Source organism: Prionailurus bengalensis, chromosome B3, assembly GCF_016509475.1.
Source record: "Prionailurus bengalensis isolate Pbe53 chromosome B3, Fcat_Pben_1.1_paternal_pri, whole genome shotgun sequence".
Taxonomy (NCBI): domain Eukaryota; kingdom Metazoa; phylum Chordata; class Mammalia; order Carnivora; family Felidae; genus Prionailurus; species Prionailurus bengalensis.
This window is the reverse complement of record NC_057355.1, coordinates 109,709,746-109,719,968: the sequence shown is the minus strand read 5'-3', so window position 1 is coordinate 109,719,968 and position 10,223 is coordinate 109,709,746. Positions and strand designations below refer to the sequence as shown.

The 10,223-nt window shown below is 35.2% G+C and overlaps 1 non-coding gene across 1 annotated transcript; it reads right to left on the bottom strand.

Annotated features, from left to right (window-relative positions):
• Positions 1–8,011: 8,011 nt before the first annotated feature.
• On the bottom strand, positions 8,012–8,151 carry LOC122469872. The gene has a single exon (XR_006293751.1). It is a non-coding gene; the product is annotated as a small nucleolar RNA SNORA50 (small nucleolar RNA).
• Positions 8,152–10,223: the final 2,072 nt, after the last annotated feature.

Below are 10,223 nucleotides of genomic sequence, written 5' to 3'. Positions count from 1 at the left end.
AGTCCTTAAGAGTCTCTTACGATTTGCCTCCCTCCCTCTAACTTTTTTTTCCCCCTTAGCCTCCCCCATGGCCTTCTGTTAAGTTCTTCAAGATCCACATATAAGTGAAAACATATGGTACCTGTCTTTCTCTGCCTGGCTTATTTCACTCAGCATAATACCCTCCAGTTCCATCCACATTGCTGCAAATGGCCAGATTTCATTCTTTCTCATTATTTGCAAATGGCATACTTGAGCTTTAAGTTCCTCAAGAGCAGATACTGTGTCATATATTATTTTATTTCTAATTATATAATGGTTCTCTACATACAGTAGATTCTCAGGTATTGAGTAGATGAATGAATGGACAATTGTTTCAGCTAACAGTCAGAAAATAAATCTAGGATGTTTTCTAGGAGGTGAATATTGCTTATAACTGATTTTTGTTTAGTTAGAAAGAGACTCTTATTTATAAGAATTGCAAGGGACATCAATTCTCATGAAAAAAGCTAATTACCCTAGGAATTGCACTTCCCGGGGGGGTGATGCAGATGGTGAGAGTCATGTGTAATGATTCTGTGTGGAAGTAATATGATGCAGAGAAGGTCTAAATGAATGGGGAATAGCATAATTTCAGGGATGCTGCATATGGTTGGCAGGTGGTACATAGCAAAATTCCAGAGGTAGTTTTTCAGATAGATAATGGCATGCACATAGATATGTGGAACTACATAGTTTGAGTGTCCTGATGGTGAAGAGCTCTATGGAGAAAATGAAAGATTCTTAGTTAAAGTTATGGATGAGAAATTATGGAGAAAGAGATATCTAGAGTATTTTTAGGAATTCTTATTACATGATGTACTGTGTAAAATTCTTGTGATACTCTTCAGGATACAGTAAAATTCTACAATATTCTTCACAGCTTTAAGAACCAGACAAATAATCCTTTAAATGGACATATTGACAATGGGCTATGAGAGCTCTGGGGTTTATTTGGGTAACACTTGCCTAGACAATTAAACATTTGAATAATTGCTACCAGGGTAGTTTGAAATGTCATGTTTTTTATTCTTAAAAAAATTTTATAAATATAGCCTTATTAGAAAAACTCTACATAAAATGCTTTGATCATCATTTATTTACAAGGCAGGATACTTGATGTTTGAGAGATCAGATGGTAGATTAGAGACGGTTATGTTACTAAAGAATTTTATAATCAATTGGGGGAGATTCCACATTACCACATAACATTACCATATTATAATTTAGATCAGGATCAGTACCATAGGGGATGAATAAACCAAGATTATGGGAATTCAGCAGAAGGAAAAAAGTTGTTATGGCCAGAGTGAGGAAGTTTAATGAAGGAGATACTATCTGAGCTTTATTTTAATGAATGGATGGAATTAGGGCAGGCAGAAATAGGAGAGGAGTACAGTTTAGGATTCCTGACTCCATCCACCACAGGGAGTGTCCATCACAGGAAGTGAAAACTAACCTCCATTGAGATCTTAATACCTTTTTTTTTTTTTTTACCACCAAAAATCAGCTATTCTCTCATTGACCTCATGCCAACATCTAGCTGCTGAATGATCCAAAATACAGGACACAAAATATAGAATAAGATCCAAATTTTCCAAAATATAGTACAGGAAATCTAGATCTTATTTTGTCAGAGAAATGTTTAAGACACTGATTATCCAGGGCTTAGGGAACTGAAATAAAAATGAGTTTGCCTTGGATTAGTAATATAGAAACATTAAATAAAAGTTACTCTAAAAAAGAAGAAATACAGAAAAATGCATTGGAATATGTTTTACCTATTGTATCTTTAAATCATATCATCAGAAGTGGAATGAAATAAATCATAGAGTACCTTTAGGCAAGAAAAATAAAGAAAATGATAAAATTGTTGTAAAATAATTCCTTTGGCTTACAATTCCAACTGGAAAATAAGCACTTGAGTCAATAAAATCCAGTAGTATCTTCTTAAGTATAGGAAGGCATAAAGAAGCCCAGATGTATGATAACATTTGTTCACAGTGCTATAAAGAGATTTCACCTCAACAAAAGGTAAACACACACACACACACACACCCCTAAAAAATGAGAGATCCAACAGCCAGACTGAAAGAATGAGAGCTATTTTCCATTATTTAAAGGAACATATAGGCAAATTAAAACATTACCAGAATTAATCAATATTGCGTGTTTTATAGAATGCATATATATTTTGTTGGCTGATACCATTAAAGTGTTCCACAGGAATGATGGGAAATGGAGATCATGGGTCTAACACAAAGATCATTTGAAATATTATGTAGTTACTTATTTCGACTCATCCATGTATTAAATATTTTCCAGAGTGTTGACCAACTAGCAAAACTTATTGAACTAAGTGCCTTATTCATTCTAGGGTACCTCTTTATTGACTGCAGAGTAGTGAGGAAGGAATAGCCAGGAGGCAATAATCAACCTAAGATATTCTTGAAGGCACATTACCATTTTTTTTGCACTTTGAAAGTAAGGGTTATGCAGAGTTATAAGATATTCTGGGTCTAAGCAGTCACAGAGAAGCCTTTCATACTCTTTGAAAATTGTAAATAAATCACTGTACAATTCCTGTCTGAGAAAAGCATGGGTGCTTGTAAAAACGATGATGTGCATCCATTAGTGAGAAAAACAAGGTAGCAGAAGTCTAGAGCCATTCTGAGTTTAGTTTGTTTTCAAGTATCCCCCTTTTGAAATCAGCTTTAGTGAAGTATGATTTACATAAATACAGTTTTAAAGTATATAGTCAAGTGCCCTGAAAAATGTGAGGTCTTCTGAGCAAGTGCTTTTAAACACTAACCATGTACAATTAGTGGCTCTAAGTTTATACTGATAGCAATAGCATGAAAGAGAACTGAAATGTATTGAACACCTAATTCTTCTCTTATGGCTTCACATTTATTAGTTCATATCCTAAGAACAATTTTCTGGAAGAGATTATTATTCTCATTTTAATTAGTTTTAAAAATGGAGTCACAGAATACATGAACAACTTGTCCAAATTACCCAGATAGTAAGGTGGAATGGAGCATGATCTCAATCCAGACCTATCTAGCTTTAAGACCACTGTTTCTTTGTTCATGCCATATTACCCGCTGATGCACCCTGGTCACCACATTCATGCAAACACATTCTCCCCAGTTCTCATAGGAGCCAAATTTTCAAAGAGTTTAAGCAAGGAGTGAGCACGGGACCACAGTGATTTCTTGGTGAAGGAGCTTAGGAAAAAGGAATACGGAAGAATGGAACTGAGAATGTGGCGCTGCCTGTGAATGGTTGGTCCAGGAGGTGACAGCGCATTAGGAGTGATGTGTAGCAGAGAAGGCTGTGGTGGGGGATAGCTTTTACTCACTAAATTTAATTGAGATAGAACTAGGCTTTCTGAGCCTGCTAGTGAGTGCATAAAGGAGCAGAATTTTCAAGGACTTTAACTCCTTGAGACACAGAAGGAAAGTGGAAGCATGTTCAAGTCTTTCTTATGTTAGTACTAAGCAGATGACTATACCAGAAATGGACAAATAGACATCAAAGAGATGAGCTGAATCCATTCTCCTTAACCCATTACTCAATCACCCTATGCCAATGGACAATGAGTTACTGTAATATGTCAAAAATATTTAAAAATATAAAACAGACATTAGAGTATAGAGAGGTATGAATGCTTCCATTTTTAATGTGAATCTTGGATTTATGAAGATATTAAACATGTATCTGCAAATGAATTTGGATTTCTTTCTTCCTAGTTACATTTTATATTAAGTGGTACCAAATGTCTCTAGCAGCTTTCAGCTAATTTTATATTATAGGCTGAATTAATAAGTGCATGACATGGCCACATGGGTAGTTATATAGTTAGTAACAGAATACTAAGAATTTGGATCAAGAGACCTTGATTTTATTCTATCATTTGCTGACCTAATATGCAGTGGATTATCATACATCTAAAATTACATGAAAAGCTCAAGCCTTTAGTTGTATTCAATTTCCAGGATTTTTTTTCTCAATTTTAGATTGAATGGAAACCTAAATTTGAGGTCTTCAATAAAGACAAGCATAATATAATGTTGCGTATCTTACTATCTGAGCACTAACCATTTTAGCTACTTCCTACGCTCAGATAACTATATTTGTCTCCAATTTATATTCAAATGACACTCCCAAGTCTGCCTATCTTCACCTATATAATACAACATGGACTGTCAAAAATACTCAGTTGATTTCAACTAGAAGTAAAATTATCCCTGTCTTCAGATTATATGAGCTTACATATAGAAAACTCTAAAGATTCTACCAAAAAATTATTAGAACTAATCAACAGATTCAGGAAAATTATAGGATACAAAATCAATTCACAAAATGCAGTTGCATTTCTACACCCTAATAACAAACTACCCGAAAATTAAGAAAACAATCTCATTTATAATAGTATCAAGAAGAATAAAATACTTGGGAATAAATTTATTTAGCAAGGTGAAAAACTTGTACACTGAAAGACAATACATCAATGAAAGAAACTAAAGAAGATGCAAATAAATGGAAAGCTATTCCATTTTCATAGGCTGGAAGACTTAATATACTTTGTTAAAACATTAACACTACCTAAAATGATTTACAGATTTAACGCTATCTTCATTAAAACACTGATGGTATTCTTGATTATGAATGAATATCCAAAATATATATGGAATGACAAATCAATAACCAAAAAATACAAATAATCCAAGTAAAAATGGGCAAAGACTTAAACAGACATTTCTCCAAAGAAGACAAAAAGACAACAAGTAAATAAAAAAGATGCTCAACATCACTTACCATCAGGGAAATGCAAAACAAAGCCACCAGATATCACACTTCACACTTGCTAGGATGGCTATAATAATTTTTTTTAAAGATTACAAGTGTTAGCAGGGATATGGAGAAAGGAAACCTTTGTACACTGTGGGCACCTCTAATGGTTTAGTCACTACAGAAAACAGTATAAAGTTTCCTCAAAAAATTAAAGATAGAATGACCATATGATCAAGCAATCCCACTTCTGAGTATGCAACCAAAAGAACTGAAATCAAAATCTTGAAGAAATATCTGCATTCGTACCTTCTATGCAGAATTTTTCACAATAGCCAAAATATGGAAATGACCAAAGCACCCACTGATGGATGACTGGATAAAGAACTGTGGTTTATACATACAATGGAATATTATTTAGCATTAAGAAAAAAATGAAATGCTACCATATGTGACAATATAGAGGAACCTTGAGGACACCATTCCAAGTGAAATAAGCCAGATACAGAAAGACAAATACCGCGTGATTCCATCTAGATACCTGAGGTATTACAAAGAGTCAAACTCACAGAGAATAGAATGGTGGTTGCCAGGGGCTGAGGGGAAGGGGAAATGAGAATTCATAAAACAAGTTCTAGAGATTTGTTGGAAAACATAGTGTCTAAAGTTAACAATACTGCATTGCAAACTTAGAAGTTTGAGTGTAGATCCCATGTTAAGTGTTTTTCCTACAATAAAAAAAATTAAAAAGAAACATAGTGTTCTTAGTATAAATTAAAAAATCCAACTCTTTTATAAAAAAGATACTTAAAAAAAAGTATCACAGGCAGGATAATGATACTTTATAATTATAGCACTACAGCTAGTTGTACAATACTATATAACTGTAACCATAGTATAATATCACACCAGGATAATGATACACTGATTTTATTCAGATTTTCCCAGTTTTACTGGTGTGTGTGCACATGTGCAAGTGTATTAAGTTATATATAGTTTTATCACCTGCATAACTTTGTATATCCACTACCAGAGTAAAGATACTGAACAGTTTCTATACCCCAAAATCCCATGTATGTCCTTAAATAATCCACTACCTTCCTTCTGCCCACCATGCAGCCACAAACCCTGCCATCCACTAATCTGTCCTTCATTTCTAAAATGGTGTCATTTCAAAATATTATATAATTGGAATCATGATATGTAGCCCTCTGAGATTTCTTTTTTCTATTCAGCATAATTCCCTGGAGGGTCATCAAGTTATTGCATGTTTCTTTTAACTTTTTTTTTTTTACTTTTTTTTAATGGTAATTTGTTTTTAAGAGAGAGAGAGAGAGAGAGAGAGAGAGAGAGAGAGAGAGAGAGACATAATGGGAGTGGGGAAGGGGCAGAGAGAGAGGGAGACACAGAATCCAAGACAGGGTCCAGGCTCTGAGCTGTGAACACAGAGTCCCACCCAGGGCTTGAACTCATGGACTGTGAGATCATGACCTGAGTCAAAGTCAGATGCTTAACCAACTGAGCCACCCAGGTGCCCCATCCTGCTTGTGATATTATATATTCTAGTTATATAGTGTCACAGAACCAGCTAGAGTTACATACTGTCATTATCCTGGTTGTGATATTATACCATAGTTTTGCAAATGCTATCATTGGGGAAACAGAATCTCTGCATTACTTCTTACAATTGTATGTAATGCTACAATTATTAAATAAAAATTTCTTTAAAAATCTCTTTTTCTAAAAAAATGTTATAAAAATGTATTAAACATATTTCAGGGGCACCTGGGTGGCTCAGTCGGTTAATTGTTCGACTTCAGCTCAGGTCATGATCTCACAGTTGGTGAGTTTGGGCCCCGCATTGGGCTCTATGCTGACAGCTCGGAGCCTGGAGTGTGCTTCAGATTCAGCCTGCTCTGTCTCTGTCTCAAAAATAAATAAAAACATTTAAAAAAATTAAAAAAAACATATTTCAAACACATGACACAGGTAAATCTTTAGCTCTTCATATGCCTAATAGGTAAATTGAAAAACACCAAGTAATTGTGATGATACCTAAATCACCAAATCAAGTCAAGTGTGCTGGTCATTTTTCTTACTGTGTCGTAGAGTAGGTTTAAAGAGTTAGCTTCTGCCCAAGTATCAGAGCTTTAATATGAGGGATACAAAACTTCAAGAATAACATTTAAGATGAATTTCCCTGCAGCCATAGCACTAAGCATTTAGCAGTGACATGGGATGTTGTTACATTAGGTCTTTAAATTTTCCAATAAGCCCCTTTACAATAGAAAGAATCTCTCAAACTACATTATTTAACTTTCAACACAATAAAAGCTTAGCAATTAGAAATAAATCTTCCAGTCAAAACAGAAGAACATAGGGGAAGGGAAGGTAAAATAAAATAAGATAAAAACAAACAGGGAGTCAAACTTAAGAGACTCTTAACTATAGAGAACAAACAGGGTTGATGGAGGGAGGGAGGTGGGGAATGGGCTAGATGGGTGATGGACATTAAGGAGGACACTCCTTGGGATGAGAACTGGGTGTCATATGTAAGTGATGAATCAGTGAATTCTACTCCTGAAACCAATACTGCACTATATGTTAACTCACTTGAATTTAAATAAAATCTTGGAAGAAAAAAAGTCTACTCAAAATTTGAGGATCTTGAGGGTTGTCAGAGATCAGCTCTAATTTAAAACAAAAAAATAAGGCATGCTATTCACCAAAAGATCTTTTAAAATATATAATAACTGCACTTCCAAGCTTCTTAGTTTGTGGCATTATTTCAGGCCTTCATGACCACAGAAAATGGTACATAAAATGCCTCTCATAAAGTGGCCACTGAAGAACTGCTAAATGTCTTTTTTTTTTTCTTAAACTCCAATCTGCCAATCAACAAAGATGAAAACAGAAGTGGAATATGCTGCTCCCAGAAAGAAGGGGAGTGATTGGTGTCAGGGAGTAACTTAAATGCGCCTTGTTTTTTATTTTTTATTTTATTAAAAGATTTTTTTAATGTTTATTTCTGAGAGAGAGAGACAGAGCACGAGATGGGGAGACACAGAATGCAAAGAAGGGCCCAGGCTCAGAACTGTCAGCACAGAGCCTGACCTGGAGCTCGAACTCAGAAATCACAAGATCATGACCCAAACTGAAGTCTGATGCTTAACCAACTGAGCCTTCCAGATGTCCCAGATGCACCTTGTTTTTAAAAGAACAGTTCAGTTGAAAGCTGAAGAGCCCTGGTAATAACAAGCCCTTATGCTCTACCACTGTTGCCTGGCTGCTGAAGAAGCTACATAACAAGACACATCCGGTTCAAAGGCAGTGCCTTCTCAACAAAAATTTCCATTAAAAAATTCAGTCCTCTTGTTTAACAAGTCTGCTGACACATCTGCTGACCTGTCCTAACTACATTAACTATAAGCCATATTTACCCCTGCCCCTGTTCCTACCCCTAGTCTTCCCTTCAAACAAATGTGTCCTTTCATCACAGACAAGCTTTGAAAATTTTGTTTTTCTTGATACAGATCACTTTGCTCTGTCAAACTGTAAATCAACTTAAAACACAGCACCATATCTTAACCTGGATTTCACATCCATGACTTATTTTTGCCTAATGGAATATTCAAATGCTGCATGGATTATGTAGATCATGGCCATTAATTTTTACCTGTCAAATATTCTAGCAGTTAGAATTTGTCTGGAAGAAAAAAAAAATTCCTGAACATTGTTTTCTACTGTATTGCATATTTTGTGAGTTTAGTAATTAAGCTCTATCCATGTTGCTATAAACACTTCTTTTCAAATATAACCCTCCAAAAGAAAGATAATGATCAAAGGAGGTGAAAGGCAGGCTTTTCCCAACTGTTCACTGAACCCATCTCAAGGTTTATTAATGTGATACACATTTTCACATATCACTGAGTGAAAAGTTCTCATAATATTAAATAACAATGGTCACTCTAGGTGTTTTCCCTGGCTTCACAATAAAGCAGTGTCCTTACTGATATTAAATGCCCCCCCCCACCCTGCCATATACAAGTCTCTGAAGAAGTGGACAGTCTTGGTTCTAGAATGATTCTGAAATGATGTCATTAAAGTTACCCTACAAGCCTCAGCAGCTGTGATTCTGATGATTCAGAAAAGAAATGTGAATACAAGTAAATACAAGAGAAATCACAGACCTGGATTTTACAGTCTCCTAGCCTGATGAGCTTTTCCAGAGGATGTGGAAACTGCAAACCGAAATATTTATTGAAGGGACGGGCCACATTCAGCTGGAGAGACTCTAAAAGAATATCAGTTAATTTGAAACAAATCTTCTCAAAGAAAGAGCCTCCATGCCTTCAACCAACCCTATTACTAAAAGTGGTATTTAAAATACTTCAAGTAGGTTTGCATTTATGAGAAGGATGTCCTTGTTAAACTACAAGGTGCACTCCTTCCTATTCAAACTGTAAATTCTGTTGTATATGGTGGAACATGAAAACTGGAAGAATAAGCTAAATAGTTTTTTTTAAATAATCTTCCACTTTTATTATAGAATTAGATGTAAACTTTTACTTTTGAAAGAGCATTGCATTGAGCCTCTTTCCATCCTGATAAAAAGGGAGAAACTATTTTATCCCTTTCTTCTATACAAAGAATTTATTATTTCCAATACTGCTATAGCTTCAAATCTGAGCCCAAGTGACCTATACTGTAGTGCTGGGTTGTTCAACATTAGACATTTCTTGCTGCACGTTGGTTTATCTAAAAAAAAAAAACACCAACAGTGTTCCCATTTTCTGTTGTGGTAATTGTGTGGGTAACAGATGGTAGAACTTGTCTTGGCCTATAGTGGGATTGGACAACCACCTCTGAAAATATAGCATCCTATGATGTAAGCAGAGTTCATATAGTGCTTTTCCTAGAACAACCTGAGATTGGAATATTACCAAATAAAGCACCCATGGAGTAAACAAAGTTTTTTCCTTTTTATGGCTTTAATTAAGTTATAAAATATATCAGCTTCTGTCAACACAAAGTAAAGTTAGACAATGTTAGAAATCCTTACCTGGAACGAAAGAACTCTCTGTCCATAGAGTCTCTGCGAGGTCTACTGGTGGCTGCTCCAAGAATGCCAATAAGTCTGTTGATTTGCTTATTCAGTTTATCTTCAAGAAGATATACGACCAACACATATGCACCCCAAAATGGCATCATGAATTGGAACTAACAGAATCCTTCTGGTATAGCCTAACAAGAACAAGCATTTGGGTCTTTAGGCATCCACTTATGCTGTAGAGTCTTAGGCTCTTATTAATGAATGCATGTGTCTGGCTTTCAAACCCACCCTTAAAGGTATTAGGGAAGCAGCTTCTATTGGTAATTCTTAAAAGTTCTGTTGCTGTTTTCATCAT